This window comes from Notamacropus eugenii, chromosome 7 (genome assembly GCF_028372415.1).
Source record: "Notamacropus eugenii isolate mMacEug1 chromosome 7, mMacEug1.pri_v2, whole genome shotgun sequence".
Taxonomy (NCBI): domain Eukaryota; kingdom Metazoa; phylum Chordata; class Mammalia; order Diprotodontia; family Macropodidae; genus Notamacropus; species Notamacropus eugenii.
Window position 1 is genome coordinate 58,083,104 of NC_092878.1, and position 20,364 is coordinate 58,103,467.

The following is a 20,364-nucleotide window of genomic DNA, read 5'->3' on the forward strand; positions in this document are numbered from 1 at the left end:
GATTACAAACTCCTTAAGGGAAGGGATATTTATCCTTGTATTTCCCTCAGCATCTAACCTAAGGCCTCACTCGTGGCTTCACAACTGTAAGTGATTTATGCCTTCTTCCTGCTCTCTCCATAACACAGATCCTAACTCCTCTGTGACTTGGGAGAGGGTTTTTCTGTGGCCAAAAATTCATCTCTCTGCAGCCAGTCTGGTGAGAACTTTTTCCAAAACTGGTCAGACTGGTCTTTAGGTTACACAGATGTAGTGCACTTTTCAACTCAGTTGGATCTTTTGACAGAAGCTTTTTCTTAACCTCCTGTCCACAATCCATTGTTACTCTCCATGTCTTCAAATGACTATGTATTTACTTTTCTGTGTAAAGGTTGAGGTTCTCGACATTTTCTGTGTCATGACAGTCTAGTGAAGCTTATAGACCCCTTCTCATAATCATGTTTTTTAAATATATAAAATAAAATAGGATTATAAAAAACCCAATTATATTAAATTATATTAAATATTTTTCTTAAATGTTCTGGAGCCCAGGTTAAGAACTCCCTGCCCAACTTGCTTGAGGGCATGGATTATTTCGTTTTTGTTTTCACATAGTGGGCATTTAATAAATGTTTGTTGAATCATTCTGCCCAATCTTATACTTCTCTGGGATAGCCTTTGAGAACCCAGGGTCACCCCCATTGTCATAAGGAAGGATCAAGGTAGGACTTTAGGGAAGGTGTCTTGCACATAGTAGGAATTTAAGAAATTGCTGTTGTTGCTAATTATGGAACCTCAGAATTGGAAGGAATCCTGGTGGTCATCTAGTTGACCCTCCTACCCAGTAGTTGAATCCTCTCTACAACAGTAACCACACATGTTTGTCCAGCTTCTGTTTGAATATCTCCAGAGATGAGGAGTCTCACTACTTCCAAAGGCAAACCATTTTATTTTCAGACAGCTTGAATTATTAGAAAGTTTCTTATTTTGAGACTAAACATGCTTCTCTCTAAACTCCACCCTAGGTCCTTGTTTTACATGGAATAAGAATAAATTCAATTCTTCTGCATAAGTCTTTTAAATACTTAAAGACAACAATTATGTCTCAAGGATTCTCTTCTCTTAGACATACACAGTGTCTTCAATCAACATCAAAGTAAAATTGTTTTCTAAGACCCTTCTAGATCATCCTTGCTCTAAAGGAGTTCCAGCCACTATGGCGGTATTTGGAGCTAGAAGGTCGCTTCTTCCAAAATTTACTTGAAGGTACAGAATTTAAACTCAGAATATTTCTAGTAAAAAAAAAAAAGTCTGGCATGATCCCTAGGTTTCTATCTTTCCTGGTGCAATTGGTCCATAGTAGTAGGGGCTAACACTGTCCTATTGTGTATCTGACCCCAGGAAGTTAGAGAGAGGTTGATTAAACCTGAACTTTTCTCCATATCTTGAATGATATTAGTAATGTAGAAATAGGTGAAATGTAAGCCACACCTGGCTGGCTAGTGAAAAGGAAATGCTTCCCACATCTTGCCTCAACATACTAAGGGCCCTCAGGTAAAGGCATCCCCATGTGTAAGCTGCTTGCATTAACGGATGGGTGTAGCTGCAGGAACCACCTGGTACAAACCAGAGTGAACCTGTTGCCCTTTCCCTTCCTGCTGCCAAGTTAAATAGAGCAGAGGGAACACAAATAGAATCGCCATAATAAACTGGTTGTTGGAGCCAGACACAGAAGAGCCCCCTCCCTGGCACTGCAACCTACGCCTCTGCATGTTCAGACAAGATGGTGTGCTCAAAGGGCTGGGAGAGGTGTGGCCCATGGGCATTCCTGTCCGACAAGAAACCCTCCGGCATGTCTAAACCTATTGCTGCTCGTATGGCTCTCTTTGTAAGGACTGAGTCGGGTGGAGGGCAAGAAGGAGGTCTTCCCAATCTTCCAGAGCTTTCCAGTCTTCCAGAGCCTGGGATCACCTGGAAATGCCCTACACACCCATGGGAACTGAGTAATGCTGCTTGTCAAGGATGGAACTCTTGAGCTAACATACTTAATAAAACACACAGACCCACCTAAAGACATTTGAGGCTACAAGGAATTCGTGCAGGACGTGTTTCTTCCCAAAGTCTGGGAAGGGGAAGGAGGGGCTGAAGGAGGGGCCAGCGCTGAGCAGCAGCTTTAAGTAAATCTGGGTAAAACAGTGCAGGTAGCCAGGGAACCCTGGCAGTTAGTACCCTCCAAACCCTTCAGCTGTTCAGAATCTTCCAGAAATTGGTTCAGCTTGGTGTGCTTTGGGGCATGTCTCTCACTGCCTTTTTGTATCATGGGCCAATGAAGAAATCTCCAGCTTAGTTCCAGGAGGCTTTTTTTTTTTTTTTGGTAGAGTCAGCACCTTTCAATAACATTGTAACAGATCGCTCTGACCTGGCCTATAACCTTGTCAATGAGACTTGCCAATCCCTCATAAACGAAACCTATGTCAAATAGGAATGCACAAAGAATAGATAAGCCATAACCTTTTAGGATTTTATTTTTTGATGGACATGGTGAAATGGGACCAGAATCAGCCTATGGAAAGACAAAATGGAGCTTCTAGATTTGTTTCCTCTTCCACACTACATCCTTCTTGTTTGCTTGAGAAACTAATCTCGATTGGCATACAAAGAATAGGATAAGGGACCTTTAGTGGAAAGATTGTATCTTTCAAAATGAAAGAATAACAAAAACATTTTCCCTTTAACTTAACCCATGCTTAAAGTGGGATGGCATGAGGAAAAATGCTACCCCATTTCTCTTTTGGTTAATCTTATTTTTCTAATTGACTAGGCTAAATCTGTACCTCTGGATAAATCATCGCAATTCCTTATTTCTCTATTTGAAACAATAAACAAATCCTTCCACTCCTCATTCCAAGTACTGCCAATTGAATCTGCCAACGATGGCAAGGAGGTCTCATTGACAGCAACATAGATGACTTTTTGTTATTTCTGGAACCACTTTGGAAAGCCTCTGTCTTCTAATCTGAGAGAGATGCTGGCTATTCTGTAGTAAAAACAACCCAGAGGGGTCATCATTTACAAAATTATCATTACAGGTACTCTAATAAATAGAGATCTGCATTTAGAATCAGGAAGATCAGTTGTTTTTCAGTGTCCGACTCTTTGTGACACTTTTTTGGGGATTTTCTTGGCAAAGATTTTTTCCTTGTTCAGCTCATTTTACAGATGAGGAAACTGAGGCAAACAGGGTTAAGTGACTTGCCCAGGGTCACACAGCTAGTAAGTGTCTGAGGCAGGGTTTGAACTATTCTATCCACTGTGCCACATGTGCTCATCATGAAGACCCATGTTCAAATCTAGCCTGAGATACTTACTAAACTATGTGACTCTGGGCAAGTCACTTAATCTCTGCCTCAATTTCTCATCTGTAAAATAAGATAATAATTGTACCTACCACCCAGGGTTGTTGTGAGGAGCAAATGTAATAATAACTGTAAAGCATCTGGTATGTAGAAATGTTAGCTATTACTATTATTACGATTCCCTCCAAGATGTAAGGATTTTTAATTTGCTGTTTCCTATGTCGTCTGTTTTAACAATTAAAATTACTTCTGAACCCAAAAGGCTCAGGCAATCCCCCCCTCCTAACAGCCTTAACAAACTAACTCAGGAATATGGTTGAGGATGTGGTTTGACTCTGGAATATCTTCTGGAGGAATGCACAACTTTAAAACTATGTCAGTCTGTGTTACCCAAAGCTTATTAAGTATTTCATAAGGTCTCAGCCAGTCAACCAAAAATTATAGTGAAGAAGGGCTGATTGGCAATGGAGGACAATTGGCAATAGAATATTTGAGCGCAGGTGATAGACCTGGCACAACATATTTAAGAAATACAAGTTGATCTGAGTTGAATTGGCATATTGGCCAGAACACTGGGGAGTGGCAGTACAATAGAAAGAGGGTTAGGGGAGAATTACTTCAGAAGACAGGTTATCAGGGAAATGAGTAATAGGTAGGTCGGAGAGGATGAAGCAAGGACATGTTGAAAGAGGAGCTGGATTAATGGTGAAAAATGAAAATAGTACCACTGGGAGGGCTACTTTGTAGAAATAGGAAAGAGGTATGCAGGAGGGATTGCTGAAAAGCCAAAGGGAGGAAAAAGGTATTATTATGTGTTGGAATGAAGGAATGGAACTGGGTTAGGCACCATGAGTACTGACTAGGAAGGGAGTTGAGCATGAAGTCAAATGTGATGTGAATCTAGCAGATGATTCTTTTGTATAGTTTTAACTGTCAGTAGGAGAGCCTTTATCTCTGCAGTTCCTTACCATCTGGAAAAACCTCTATTTCAGCATCTTTATATCTTATTTTAAGTCTCAACACCCTCCCCCCCCCATTTTCCTAGCCTAAACTTCTTAATGGCTGTTATCAATTAGGGGCAAACATTTCAACATGAGTGTAATGTTAATGTCAGAATTTTTTTCATTATTAAATTTTGTTTTTTACTTATGACATAAACAAGCATTTCTATAATATAGTACAATTAAAAAAGATGATTATGCATGAAACTGCAAATCTATGTACAACTTGCTATTCCTTTCAAATATACAACAAAATTATCATGTAAATTTCTTTTATTTCTTTTCCTCCCCCTCCCTCCACCCTAGAGATGGCGACCATTAGACACAAATAGGTATATATATATGTAAAATGATTTTATACATACTTATATTTGTCAGTTATTTCTCTGGATGTGAAGAAACTTAAATCTCCTACCAGAAGATTATAACATTTGATGAAAAGTCAGAATAGGACTTTCTCCTTTATTATTTAGATGCTACATTCTGTTTAGTGTAGGCAGCTTAATATGGTCATCACATGTCTCTACTTCCTATTTGGTTTTGTTTATAGATAATCTGCCACTGCAGCCTCCTATCAACAACTGATGGGTTTCACATTTATTTCCAGAGTTGTTTGAAGAAAACTGTGGCCTCAAACTGTGAGGTTTCGGCTAAACCATAGACTAGTAGGGTTAAGATTTGGGAAATGAAAAGGCCAAGTTTCTGATTATACTGATACGAGTTTGTTTTTCAGCCTGTGGTACAGTGGAAAGTGCACACTGGTAGTGTGGTCAGAAGACCTCATTCTGAGTCTGCTGTGATCTCTCAGGGTCATGGTTTGGGGAGCTGGTTTCTGAGTCTCAGGATCACACATTTAGAGAAGGGAAGCAGCCTTCCTTTTACGGATGAGGAGAATTAAGGGTAAAGAGACTGGAAGTGGCCCAGAGAAACTGGAGGGTAAGAACCAGGTCCTCTGACTCCAAATCACAAGCTCTTTCCAGGAGTTCCCTGGTGTCTGGCTCTTCATGACCTTGTAGACCACAGCAAGCCAATACTTTCTCTGGGGGTTTCTTGGAAAAGATACTGGTTTCGTTCTCCATGGATTAAAGCAGAGGTTAAGTGACTCACCCAGGGTCACACTGAGGCTGGATTTGAACTTGACTCTTCGTGACTCGGGGCTTTATCCGCTGAGTCCCAGGGTTCCTAAACTCCGTGGGTATGGATGTATGTAGTATGCACAATGGAGATGGGTAACTATTCTGATAATAGAAACAGTAACTTAAATAAAACTAGCTTCCTGTGTATCTTATTCTATGCATTTTAAAACACTGTTCTGAGGACTCCGGGGGCTCCACCAGACCCCCCACGGGGTCCGTGACAGGAAAGGTGCTAAGAACCCCTGCCTTGGAGGATGAGGTCCTCCAGGTAGCACTGGGAAGCCCGGAACCCTGCAGGGAGGTTCGCGACGCCTGCGTCCCTGGGATCCAGGTTCTTTATGCGGGTGGGCCGGCAGGTCCGCTCCAGGGGAAGGCGGGGGGCTCTCAGCAGGGGTCGCTCAGCCGCCGGCCCAGGTCCCGCAGGCTGACCGCAGCCCCGGGCCTTCACCGCGGCCTGGCTTAGGCCGGGGGCACGGGAAGGGACTGCGCGCGAAGGGGGGCCGTCGCCTAGCAACCAGGGGGGGTCCGGGAGGGCGCCGCAGCCTCGGGGAGCCAGGGCCGGGGCGTGGCTGTGACCGCCCGGGGGGTGTCCTGACTTTCCAGGGCCGGGGAACCCTCGCGGTCCTCGGGGCGGGAGAGGCTGTTCCACCGCCGGGTCTGGCCTCCCCGCCGCCTCAGCAGTTTCTAATTCCGGCTCCAAACAACAACAGCCCCAGCTGCCGTCATAGCAACAGGCCCCGCCTCCCGGCCCCTCCAGCACGTGACGGCGGCGCCGCCCGCGTGGCTCTCCGGGCTCCCGGGGTGGGGGAGGGGAGGAGGGGAGGGGGATGACGTCGGCTTAATCCATCTCCATGGAGACCACGCACAGACGTCACCGTCTCCCCGTGTTTAGTGTGTAACGTTCCCGGTCGCCATGGGAACGTCAGGTGGTTGAACTCCGGGCCCCAGCAACAGGCTTGTGATTGGTCAGGAGCCTCCGGGGGCGGAGCTTCGTCTCCTCTAGTGCGTTGCTGTTTTGGTTGTTTGCCTCCCACATGTTTATTTCTCGAAAAAGATCTGGGAGGCTGTGGCTGGACGTGGTGGGGAGTGTGGGAACGGGGGAGAGCGTGCCCCGAGGGCAGCCTAGACTGCCGCTGGGTGACAGCTCAGTGCTCTGGCCAGCCCCCCTCGGGGTCCCCGCAGTCCTCCCAGCCCCCAGGCTCTAGTGCCAGCCCAGAACTGGGGGTGGGCACTGCCAGGTCCCAGAGCCTAGCACTGGCTTCTCCTGTCAATGCTCTCGACATGGGCCTGGGACACGACAAGGGAAGGGCTGTGCTCCGAAGCATTTGTCTCTGTTTTGCCAACAGACTTTAAAAAGCTGTTTTTCAGCTCTCACCCTTACTCCCACTGCAGGGGTTCCAGGTTTCTTAGCTCTGATCACAAACCAAAGAAACTCCAGGGGCATGGGTTGTTCCTTCAGCTTAATAGATTTAGAGTTGGATCATTTTTTCCTTTGACCCTCATTGCTACAAATTAAAAAAACCAGGGTGATGCTGCTCTCTCTAAAAGATTTTTTTTCCTCAGGGCTTTCTGGTAGACCAATAATCCTGAGATTTTCTCTCCTGGATCTCTTTTCCAGGTCAGTTATTTTTCCAATTAGATAATTTACCTTTTCCTCTATTTTTTCATTCTTTAGATTCCGTTTGACTGATTCTTGATGTCTCATAGTTTGATTAGCTTCTACTTGCCCGATTCTATTTTTTATCAAATTGTTTTCTTTAGTTAACTTTTGCATCTCCTTTTCCATCTGTCTAATTGTTCCTTTTAAGAAGTTATTTTCTCCAGTTAGGTTTTGTGCTTCCTTTTCCATTTGTCCAATTGTATTTTAAAATTCTTCTGATTTCTTTTTTCATATTTTTAAAATCATTGGTGCGTTTTTCTTCTATTTCTCTAATTTGGGTTTTAAAGTCCTTTCTGAGCTCTTCCAGGAAGGCTTTTTGTGCTTCAGACCTGTTCATATTCCCTTCTGAAGTTTCAGATGGGAGTACAGTCTCAGTGCTGACCTCTTTGGTATGTGTGTTCTGGTCTTTGTCCCCATAGAAAGAGTCTATAGTCTTTTCGTTTCTGCTTTGCTTCTTACTCATGATACTCACCCTTTTCCTGGCTTTTAAGGTAGATCTTTTCATCTGGGGCACAGGGAGCTCTGTCCCACAGTTCTTGTGCTTAAAACTTGAGGCTTTGTATGTTGTGGCCTCTGGTTCTTTCAGCTAGAAGCTAAAATGCTGCACCTTACCTGCTGCTGAGCTAGCTGGTGTTGGAAAGCAGAGGCCAAGTGAGGTCTTTTTGGGTTTCCCTGGATTTACCCTGGAGCTAGCTGCATTAGGTATGCAGTAGGGGTGGTCTGGCCACAGGAGGTCTCCCCTGCTGAGCTAGAACATAAGGCAAGCTCAGTGGTTGGTGACCCTGTCTGCAGTAGTGTCTTCCTGATTCCCCTGGGGTGCTGAGGCACACCTGGGGTCCTGGTGTTGGCAGTTATTGGCGTCACACCCCCTGGGGCTCAGGATCTGAGGTTTGTTAAGGTGGGACTGACTGGGACAGCTGTGATCTTGCACTGGTCTCCTTCAGCCACAGCAAGAGGAGCCCTCCTTAGCGATCTTTCTAACCCTACAGAAGAGTCTGTTTACCCCTTCTGCTGCTCCCACTGTTCCAGGGTTTTTCCCAGAGAGATATTCTCTGGGCTTGTCAAGGTCAACAAGAGGAGGGAGATGGGAATTACCAATCACTCCACCATCTTCTAAAAGATTTTTTTTGAAGTCTCTTGGGTACAGAGATACAGAGGCAAAGTTGTGGCATTAATGTTCTTTTTTTGTTATTATTGTTGTTATTATTAAGAATCTTCTACATGATTATCCTTTTGTAATGGCAAATTCTCAGAAACATTTACTATCACCAAATAAATGTGTCTTCCCCACCCTCCTACCATGGGTTTAACCTCCACTTTCAAATGAATCATCCTTAAAAGAATACTTACTCTAGAATCCTTACTAATAACCTCTGCTAATATTGCCAAAAGATGTAGCAAATCTCTAGGTCATGCAGGTACAAGCCTAAAGTATTTTTTAAAGGTTTAGATGACCAGATAATGCTTTTTCAAAAAAGCAAATATAGACATATGTGTCTGTATATTATATGTGTGTATACATGCACAAGCACATATCTTGATTCTTTTAGTTACCAGCCACATTCTTTTAAGTAGAAAATAAGTTAGAAACAAAGAAACAATAGTTTTTAATAGATTTTGCTAGATCACTCAATCAAAAGGCATTTCTTAAGTGCCTACTATGTGCCAGGCACTTTTCTGGGTGTTGAGAATTGAAGATAAATATGAATCAATCTCTGCCCTTAAAGACTGGAGGGGGAAGGGAGTTGAAACAGACTTGGACAACATGTACAGGCATACTTTTAATTTAGCTGTGGATGAAATTAAATGGAGTTGGACTTCTGCTATAAATAAGTGGGACCAAAGGGCACTGACTGTCCCTTATCACAATAAACTTCATTCTGATTAAGGAGAAGAGACAGCCAGTACTTATTGTTTGCCAGGTAAATATAGTCAATCATCAGGCAAGTCTAACTTCTATTCTTGTGCTACCCAGCAACATTTCAAAATACAGTCTAAGGTCTTTTGTAGATGATCAAACATCTCCCTTTTGTCCTTTCTTCTAATTCTATCAGCCTCTTTTATGTTTTCCTCAAAACAGAATGCTTCAGGCATTGAGCCCCAAAGCATCTGGTTTGCTCAGAAAGAGGAATAATAAAACAATATATACATCATTCATTCAATCAGACTTTAAAAGACCATTAAGAGTGTACATTTTCTCAAAGTGCTTTTGTGAAGAGGAGTGGGGCAGGAAGTATGGAGCAAAAGAGAACAGGGAACCTGCCTACTTCCAGAAGACTTCCCTCCTGTATTAGCTTGACTCTTGGGAGCTTTGGGGATGAAGTCCCTGGCTGCTCTGTCTCTCTCCCCAAATGCTTCCACACAGCCTCTAGAGTAGGTTTTTAGTTCAGCCAGTAGAGATGGGTCTTGGGGCCCAGCTACCTTTTCCACTTTGTGCTTCCCTTTCTTCAATTCTAGGTGACCTAACAGTGACCATGAGATATACATATCTAGTGTTGAAGATAGTCTTGTGAATCCTAGAGTTTTAAGATTTTACGTCCCTTGGGCAGAGGGGACTGATAGAAAGGTGAATTGAAGCATGGGAAAGCATGCCACCACCCCTGGCCTGGCTTGCCAGAAGACATGGACCAGGAAGGAAATATTTGAGCAATGCAGAGCCAAGCTTCATCATATTTTTATGTATCAAGTTCCCAGAAGGGTATAACTGTAGTTATTGCTTTGTTTTAAGTTTCTATCAATGCATACTTATGAAAACCTCTCGTGTTTAAGCATTTCTTTGTGTGAAGGAAGTAATTACCTGCCTTATATCTGATTTACATTGTACAGTAAGCACCTGTCTGCTCTCTTCTTTGGGGAGATACTAGACTAGAGAGAAAACTAAGGTTTAAAGAAATCTTCCCTGGGGTACCAGGGTGGGGTTATAATGATTCAGAGAGTGTAAAAAAAAGAGTTGGAGCCTTTTTTTCTAAGGTGGTTAGGGCTGAACTTGGTCAGTCTTTGTGTGGGTCCATAGCAGATGGTCCCCTTAGTGGAGGAGAGGGTTATCGTGCCCCAGCCCTATAGTCCTAGGAGGTATAATTGTTAGAGCAATAATAATAACTGGCATTTATATAGTTGGCAGAACACATTTAGTACATTATTTCATTTGTACAAATGAGGTTGGCTCTATAGGTATAATTGTTTCCATTTTACAGAAAAGGTAGAGGCTTAGTAATTTGTCTACCTATAAATAACACAGGCAATGTTCAAACTCAGGTCTTCCCAGTTCCAGAGCTCTTCCTTCTTCTCAAGTAGGTAGACTTGTCTCTTACACATTTATGAGTGTTTCAGCCTGGTGGACCAGCCAATCGATGATCAGGTTCAAATTATAAGACAGTGGAAATGATTACCCAGGAGACACTTACAATGCTGGAAGTATTTATTGAAGGATATAGAGACTCAGCTTGAAATCATCGGCACCACGGACCTTTTCTGTTAGCTCAGAAAAGGTATCCCTCATTTAGCATAAAAGAGCCTGAGCCTCAGGACCTAATGAGGACCCCTCTGATATCAAGTGTACCTGGTCCCAGGCAGAATGATGTTACAATGCTGAGTCAGCTTGCCTCTTATAATCTCCTTCATTCGTTTATAGTGGTGATTGATCAGGCTTTCTAGGACAATAAGGAGAAGTGAGCTCCTTCTCTCCTTTGTTCTGGGCAGTTGGATGGGTATGTTGATGAACACTTTTTTCTATTACTCATTAGCAGAATATGAGTTCTATCTAAGAAAGAGAAGCAATGTATATTACACCATTCATCATCCCAAACAGGAATTAACTTGGGCATAGGTGCCAATAAATCTGAAACCAGACAAGCCATCTCTTCTGACTTAGTCCCATGTAGAGTACCTTTAGAGTAGGGGCAAGGTCTAGGAAAGGTGGTAAGTAAAAACCTGATTTCTGAGAAGGTGGGGCCATGCAGGATCTTGACAGGGGTTCTTAATCTGAGATCTGTGAATTTTAAAAAATATTTTGATAATTGTATTACAAAATAATTGCTTTCCTTTGGAATTCTAAGTATTTTATGCATTTAAAAACGTTATTCTGAGAAAGGGGTCCATAGGTGTTACTAGAATGCCAAAAGGGTGTTTATATCTCTATCTATCTATCTATCTATCTATCTATCTATCTATCTATCTATCTATCTATCATCTTTCTTTCTTTTTTCCTTTTTCTTTCTTTCTTTTTTCCTCTTTCTTTCTTTCTTTCTTTCTTTCTTTCTTTCTTTCTTTCTTTCTTTCTTTCTTTCTTTCTTTCTTTCTTTCTTTCTTTCTTTCTTTCTCTCTCTCTGTACCTACCTACCTACCTATCTACCTACCTGTCTGTCTATCTGTCTATTCTGTCTGTCCATCTATCTATCTGTCTATCCATCCATCCATCCATCCATCCATCCATCCATTCATCTATCTATCTATCTAATCTCACATAGTAGATAGAGAGATAGAGGCTGGTCTTAGAATAAGAAATATCCGGGTCGAAACCCTACCTCTTAGACATTTTGACTGTGTCAGAATGGGAAGGTCACTTAATCTCTCAGGGCCCCAGGAATTTCTCTAACTCTATAAAGGAAAACTAACTGTCAGGAAGTTTAATAATAATTACAACCATACCAAAGTGGAACAGGATGCCTCTGGAGGTAAGAATTGCTCTTCCTTGGAGGTCTTCAGGCAAAGGCTGGATGACTAGTATAGGAAAGTCACATGAGAACATGAAGATCATATAATTAGTCAATGAAGTTATCGGCAATGGCTCTCTTCCATAGTGGGGATACACACACACACACACACACACACACACACACACACACACACACACACACACACACACACACACACACACACACACACACACACACACACACACACACACACACACACACACACACACACACACACACACACACACACACACACACACACACACACACACACACACACACACACACACACACACACACACACACACACCCCCCCCCCCCCCCCCCTGAACTGAACAGCTAATGAGGAAACTCCCTCTACAGATACATTTGTTGCTGTTTCGGTTATGTCTGACTCTTTGTTGTTCTCTTTGGGGTTTTCTTGGCTGAAATCCTGTCAGATCTCTGTCCTATTTATGTGCACTGTTCATTTACAGCAGTCTTTAGGCTAGAGAACACCATGTTAGTCTCAAGTAACCACTGTCAATGCTTTAAAGTTTGCAAGGGATTGCATATTTAATCTCATTTGCACCTAATGACCACCCTGTGAGATAAGTACAATAAGTATTATTTATTTCCCTTTTACAGATGTGAAAACTGAGACACAGAGAAGTCATTAACTTGCTCAAGATCGAAGAGCTATTAAGTGTTTGAGGCAAGAATTGAGCTTGGTCTTCCTGATTTAAAATGCATAACTAATTGATATGCTTTTTAATTATATTGAAAAGAGCTAGTATATACTTTTCTGTCCCTTTGTGTCTCTTGTGTGTGTTTTGTGTGTGTGTTTTTTGCAGAGCAGTTTAAATTTTGTCAACGTAGAACCGATCAGTATTAAGGGGACTTGATCTTGCAGCTTTGCTGTTGGCTGCTTTAGTAAATGGTTGTTAGTTAAGTTTCCTCCTCTGTAAAATGGGGGAAAAGGCAGACGTAGAATCCTCATAGGATTGTTGTAAGAAGAACCACTAATTATGAAGTACTTAGGAAATCACAAATGTTTAGTTAACGAATTGTGTTATTCACTTTTTGTTCTAGAAACTGGTGTGTTAGAAATTTTCATTCATTCATTCATCATTCAATCTTGGGTAAGTTTCATGTGGAAAATGAGGAAGTTGGACCAAATGATTTCTGGGTCTCTCCTAGCGCTACATCTAGGAAACAATCTTATGTTAATTCAATTCAATTTAAAAAACATTACATATCTGCCATGTGGAAGATACTGTGCTAGTCTAACATGGGTTGTATAGGACATGTACAGATATTCACCACCTTTCTCTGGTTCACCACATGGGTGACTCAACACTTGGGCCCTTTGGAGTTGATGAATTTTTTGGTTGTTTATTGTCATATGATAGATTACTGCTGAAAGGACTTGTCTCCTTAGTGTGATACCGAAAACCTCAAGGGGTTCCCTTAGTTCTTCCAGGTTTAAAGGAGAGACTGCTTTTCAACTCGTTCTCTTCCTTCAATTGTTCCAGGTGGCAAATAGCACTCTCTGCCTTGTCAGGGTGAGGAAGATGGACGATGCTTTTTCTCCCCAACCCACAGATGTTCCCATGTGGAATGTGGACTCAGTTAATTGGACTTCACCTGTGTCCTTGACTGGCTTTCCTGCTTTGTGCTTCCTTTCGCAAGTGATCCTCAAGATGGAAGTGTACAGGCTCAGATGTGATCTGGTGAGTTCCAAAGGTCCTGAGGTCTTGGGTCTAAAGAGTGGAGCTGTCTAGTGGCAAGGGAAGTTTCTGCATCAAAAGAAGAAGACCATTCGTAAGAAGAGGAGCTCAAGGCCCTGACCTGGCTTCCCAAAAGATATGGACTCTGAGGGAGACATTGCAGAACTGAGTGAAATGCAAAATACCTAATCAGCAGTCCTGCAAAATACTTTATATCCTGATGAGGTTTAAGTATCAGCCTGCCGGCAGATTCTAACAATAGTTCTGTTGTTCTACCATCCTGCGTTAAGAATGCTAATGTGTTCTGTGAGTCCTTTGCCTCCTTTAGCATTTGTGTGTGTATAGGAAACAAATACCTGTCCCATATCTGAATTATGTTGTTCAGAGTGTTTTATTAGTCTCTCATTTATAGGGAAACCCTAGGCATGAGCCTAGAAGTAAATCATCACCAGGACCCTGGGCTAGTGATAGAAGGGTTGAAGAGCCAAAGAATATGAGAAAAAGGAGAGTAGGTCTCCTTGAATTAAAGACTAGATGTCCTCTATGGGTGAAACCAGTCTGAACCGTATTATGGGTCAGGAGTAGAGAGGTCTCTTTAGGAGAAGGAGTTAGTGCAGTACCTGAAACCTTGGGCCTAGAAGTGGTTTGCAGTGTTATTCTAAATTCTACTAGATTGTAAGTACCTCGAGCATATGGACCATAACTTACTTCTGTCATATTTTTGGAAGTCACAAGGAGTCCATCAATAAGCACTTATTAAGTGTTGACTCTGCCAGGCACTATGCTAAACTGGGAATATACATACAAGCACAAAGAAAGATGGTCCCTGCCCTCAAGTAGCTTATTTTGTAATGGGGGAAGATAACATAAAAGGAAGCTGAAAAGATGGTAGAGAGGAGAAGAAGGTATGGAGGCCTAGTAGAAGAAGTAAAGAGTACTCCTCTTGGAGTAGGAAGGAGACACTCCATTCCTGGAGGGTCTGGGCACTATTTTTATATGGAGATTCTGGGAAGAGTCATCCATTCAGAAGGAGAGGCCCAAAGAACTGAGGGTACTTCCAAGGTATGAATTCCAGGGCTGGAGGGAGCAACAAGATGAAGAGTTTTCTGGTCCATGGCAGAGAAAGTCTGGAGTATAGCCTGGAGGGGAATGAGTAAAGGAAAGTCCAGTTGTGTTGAACCCAACATATATATTCAAATCCTGTCATTGCCATTTATTATGTAACTTTGAGTGTCACTCTCTGAGTCTGAATTTACTCATCTGTAAAATGGGGCTGTAAAATAGACACTGGGTTTACAAAGATAAAAACAAGTTCCTCCAAGAACTCACATTCTATTGAGGGAACAAAACATGAATGAATGAAAAAGCATTTAATAAGCACTTTGGGGGCTGTTAGGTGGTATAGTAGATAGAACACTGGCCTTGGAGTCAGGAGGACCTGAGTTCAAATTCAGTTTCAGACACTCACTAGCAGTGTGAGCCTGGGCAAGTCACTTAACCCCAGTTATCACACATACACACACACACACACACACACACACACACACACACAAACATTTATACACATAGAAAACTTCATTCACACTAAAGTATTCTTGAGGAGCTCACTTTGTAATGGGGAGACAACACCATGTGTATAAAATAAGTATGATACAAGGTAAATTGAAGAGACAACGCTAAGATCTGGGGGAACAGCATGGACCAGGGAAAGTTTTACAAAAGAGAGACAGGCCTGAGCCAAACCTTGAAAAAAAATAAAGATTCTAAGAGCTGGAAATTATAGGAAGTATTTTGGTATGGAATTATTGTGTAGTGATGAGAGATGGAGAATTGGATTCAAGAAACAGCTGCAAGTCCTTTGGTTAGATGGTGAGTTCATGAAGGGAAGTGGTATGAAATGATTAGAAAATCAAGGAGGAACCAGATTGTGGAGGGTCTAAAATGCGAGGCTGAGATGAATTCCCCAGACAGAAATAGCCTGGACTCTCAAAGCCCCTGACTGTCTTTGTCTTTATGGCTTGCTCCAGGAATTGGGGGCATGGAATCTTTGACTACATGAATGGTGAAATGGATTTTTTTTCTCTGAGACTGCCAAGGCATCCAACATTTTTGTGGGATGAATGTTAGTCAACTAGCATTTGTTAAGGATGTACCAGTTAACTGAGTAGCTTTCAGTCATTAAAACTTACCTTCCTTTGGTCAAGGAGAGAGGTAAGGAGAGAGGAAAGGAGCAGAGAGGAGAGGAGAGGATGAGCTGAATTGCCCAACTGGAACTGGACAGTTGGGTCCCTATTCAGGCAGCTCGGACTGCTCACATATTGTGCTTTGTCCTTCTTTCTGAAAGAGGACCATAACATCAGGGAGATGATGACATTGACTTTGATTTGAGCAAGGGAGGGCTGTGCAGTCACCAGCCTCACTTTCTCCTCCAGAGATACCAGATCCAGTGGCCAGATAGCTTAGCAGGATGATTGGAGATGGTCCAGGATGCAGTGGGAGACCTTGACCCTTTTAAACTAAGGTCTTTTCAGGTTCTCACTTTGAGGGAGGCAATACCCATTCAGTGAAAATTCATCTGAGAAGGGAAGAGCTTCAGGGTTGCTGGCCAGAAGAAAAACAGTTACTGTTTGTTGGGGTGTAAGCTCAGTTTTCACGTGGACAGTCTTGGGCAGGTCTAAACCTCAGAGTTCTCACGAGGCCCCCCAGGGAACAGCTGGGAGTTGAGGTGTGAAACACGGGCTATCTCGTGCATTTCCACCTCTTCTCAGTGGGAAACTTGCTGGGGAGAGCATCCCACCCTTGAGATTGGTCCGTGGTCTGAGCACACCTGTTGTTAATTACCTAGGGGCTGAGAGCATGAACGGTATTCACGTGCAAACTATGCGGTGGGAGAGCTTAAGCAGGGACAGGAAAGCCTGAAGGCGCTCCTCTGGATGCAGTCCCCTCTGGGGGCTCTTCTTGCTGCGGGGCCCTTGGAGGGAAGAGGGTCCCTCCCCTCTTCCGCTCCCATCCTCTTGCTGTATGATCCTTGCCCTTTGGAAGGAGGAGGATTCCTCTCTCCTGGGGAAGAATTCGCCCTGCATATGGATATGTAACTAAGACCCTGAATAAAGCCTAACCCTTGTTTGACTCTGGAAAGTCTCTTCTCTCAATACGTTTATCCGGTTGGCCTCCGAAGACCTGTGAAAAGGTAAGCAGACTCTGGTAGCTCATTGGCCTTTAGGCTGAACAACTGGAATCTAGCTGGTAAAGCTCATGTTGACTGTGTAGCTTTTGGCCATTAAAATTTACCTTCCCTTGGGCAGAATACCCTCAGGTAAGGGGAGAAGAGAGAAGAAGAGAATGGAAGGGAAGGAAAGAGAGGGGAGAGGAGGACAGGAGAGGATGAGTTGCCCAACTGGAACTGGCCAGCTGGGTTCCCATTCAGGGGTTTACTGGCTAGATTTCTTTCTCAAAGACCAAGCCTTAAACCCAATTCACTCTGGATCTCACGAATTGGACAACAATAGGTCCCTGTCTAAGCACCACTTAAAGATTATTTTGGGGGCCCAGAGTGAATGTAAACAGTAACTGTTTCTCTTCTGACCAGCAGCCCTGAGGATCTTTCCTTCTCAGATGAATTTTTTTTTTATTAAAAGGGTTATCCCTTGACTCACTCTTAAAGAGGCCTATTCACTGAATGGGTGTTGCCTTCCTCAAAGTGAGAACCTGAAAAGACCTTAGCTTAAAAGTCAGGGTCTCCTACTGCATCCTGGGCCATCTCCAGTCATCCTGATAAACTATCTGGCCACTGGACCCAGGTGTCTCGGGAGAAGAAAGTGAGGCTGGTGACTTTGCACAGCCCTCTCTTGCTCAAATCAAAGTCAATTAATTGCAAGTCATGTCATCATCTCCTTGATGCCACGGTCCTCTTTGAGAATGAAGGACAAACCACAACTGCAACTATGTGCTAGGCACTGTGCTAAGGAAAAAAAAAAAAACAATTACTGCTTTTCTCAAGGAACTCATAATCCAGTATTAGGGGAGTACAAAGGTAGAATCAAGCATCAAGGTTCTTACCCATATGAAGAACAAATGAGTACCTATTGTGGGGTGACTTAAGGGGTTTGGGGAAGGGTCCTCTGGGGTCCATCAACAAAAAATTTCTTCCCCTGTTTTCTGAAATGTTCTTATGAGTAAATTAAATTATTTCCCCTTGCAGCTCTTATTTTAAAATACAAGCATTCTTGGAAAGAGTAACCATTATTTTATATTTTTAAGATTTCTTTTTTCATTATTGTGAAATTGGAAAACATCAATTAGAAGTAACATTTAGTCTCTAACATTTAGTATGAATTAGACTGGAGTCAGATCTACTGTTCTTCCTTTCATACATTCATTCAACAACATATCTACTATATTCAAGGCACTCTGTCAGATACTGGTAAAAGATTGGGCAGCATGGGAATACTGGGTGCCTGATTGTGTTTAGGATAAAGGGCACTAAAAGAGTGTAAGAATATTTTTAAAAAGAGGGGGTAGAAGTACATCAAAGACAAATTTCACTGACTTCACTGATTTCCTTCTGGCCAAATCTGATCGGTATGGCCTTGCCTAGTAGATAGCTATTCTGTCTACATATGAATTAAGAGAATTGTCTTTTTTTTTTTTAATCAAACCTGCCCTTACAGAAATTCCCTAGTCAGTCAACCTGCATTTATTAAGCACCTACTATTTATCTGCTATTGTACTAAATGCACAGATACAAAGAAAAGCAAAAGACAGTCCCTATTCTCAAAGAGCTCATGATCTAGTGGGGGAGACAAGATGCAAATAACTACGTACGGACAAGAGATATACAAGAGAAACTGGAGATAATCAGTAAAGGAAAAACACTAACATTGAGGGGGAATGGGAAAGGTCTCTTACAGAAGATGGTTTTTTAGCTGAGACTTTAGGAAATGGAGGTTGTTTATTTAAGGCTTTCCTCCTTTCTCTACCAGCTCTAACTCTATCACGTAGTCTGGCTTGCTAAATTTTTCTTTAATTATTTCAGATCAGTCTGATTGATCACCTCTTAAATTGTTCACCTGCTCATCAACATTTTCTGAATGATTGGTGAATAATAATAATCTCATCAAGATGCTTTCTTGGTGACATGAATATAATGTTTGATATTATTCCCCAGAAATTAGTTTGACTTATTCAGGCATATAAAATTGCCAGGCCTATCCCCTCGCCCCAGAGCTTGTCCTTTCCTTGGACCACTGCCCTACCCACCCCAATCAATTCCTGTTTGCCCTAGGTATGGGTTCACTGATTGACCCATGCTTGACTCAGCTGAAACAGAAAGGATCATAAGCCAAAGACTGGCTCTGCTCCCAGAGGAGGGAACAACTGTACCTTCCAACTAGTGTGTAAGGCAGGTGAAAAATGTGGTAGAAGAACAAGTTTAGCTAGCATCCTGGGCGATATTTGGTCCATTCTTGTTCCTTTGGCTGATGACAGTTTCCCTTATCAGAACTGGAAGTACTGGATATGAACAGAAAAAAAGACATGTGAACTCAGTGCAACCAGCACATAGGATAGTAACAAAAGCTGTATAAAAAAAACTTAAGATAGAATTCAGTTAGTAACTGGATAATGGAGACTCTTGAGACAAATTCTCTCTCATAAGTTGTTTACTGGAAGCTGAACTAGGGGCTTAGGGAGTTACAGGATTCACTTAACCTGGGGATGAAGAGGACCATTTGCTTCACTGAGGAGAACAAAAATCCATCGATATTGTTAAAGCCTGATGACGATAATCATGGTAACCAAGCATTCACTGAATGCCTACTATGTACAAGGTTTTGTGAGCTAGAGTTACAAAGATTATCATTATACATTAGATTTTCATGTACAAGATGTCCCCAAAATGTTACTCTGGGGACATCCTCCACTTTATCTCCTTTGATCCTCACAACAACCTGATGAGGGAGGATAGGAAAAGGCAGGTATTATTCTCTCTGAGACTATCCTGAATTTTCCTACCTCTACATCTTTCTTTACTCTATTTTCTGCACCTGGAATACCCTTCCCCTTATTTTTGCCTGTCAAAATCAAACTCATCCTTTCAGGCCTATTTAAGATGCTGTTGCCTTCCCTGATGATCTCAAGAAGTGGCCTCCACCTAATGCTTTCACATCGTTGTAGTCGATTTAGGAAAAGATATTTAAGTCCTGGATTCAAGTACTGACTCTAACAATAATTACTAGCTGTGTGATTCCTGCAAAGTCGTTTTGAGACTCAGAAGCTCAGTTTCCTTATCTGTAAAATGGAAATAATACTTTCAGTTCTCTCACAGAGCTGTTGTGTGACTCAAATGAGATACCACATGTACATAAGTGACTTAAAAAAATTTAAGTGCTTTAAATATTTTGTTATTATAATTTATTTATACTTCTTCTCCCTTACTGTACTCCATGCTATCCCAGGGCAGGGAACTATGTCTAATTGTTCCTTCTTGTATTCTCCATATCATCTACCCTGGTGCCATACACTTGTGGTCACTCAGTTGTTGAATGAATCTCCATTTTACAAATGAGGAACTGTAGCTAGAGAGGCTAAGGGACATTCAATGTCACCTAACTAATGAAGTCTAGGACTAGGATTTGAACATAGATCATCTGGCTAAGTACAATGCTCTTTTCTACTACTCCACACTAATTGTGAAAGTCTGTGAGGTATAAAGCATTGACTCTGCCCTCAAGAAATTTATAGTCTAGTAAGTCATTAGAAATTAGACTATATGGCATTAACCAACCACTTCTTTTACTGTAGTTGACTCACAATCCAGAAATGATTGAGA

At 42.2% G+C, this 20,364-nt stretch overlaps 1 long non-coding RNA gene across 1 annotated transcript; it reads left to right on the forward strand.

The window, feature by feature from the left end:
- Positions 1 to 12,871: 12,871 nt before the first annotated feature.
- On the forward strand, positions 12,872 to 13,907 carry LOC140513600 (uncharacterized). The gene is made up of 2 exons (XR_011970247.1): positions 12,872 to 12,947; positions 13,341 to 13,907. It is a non-coding gene; the product is annotated as an uncharacterized lncRNA (long non-coding RNA).
- Positions 13,908 to 20,364: the final 6,457 nt, after the last annotated feature.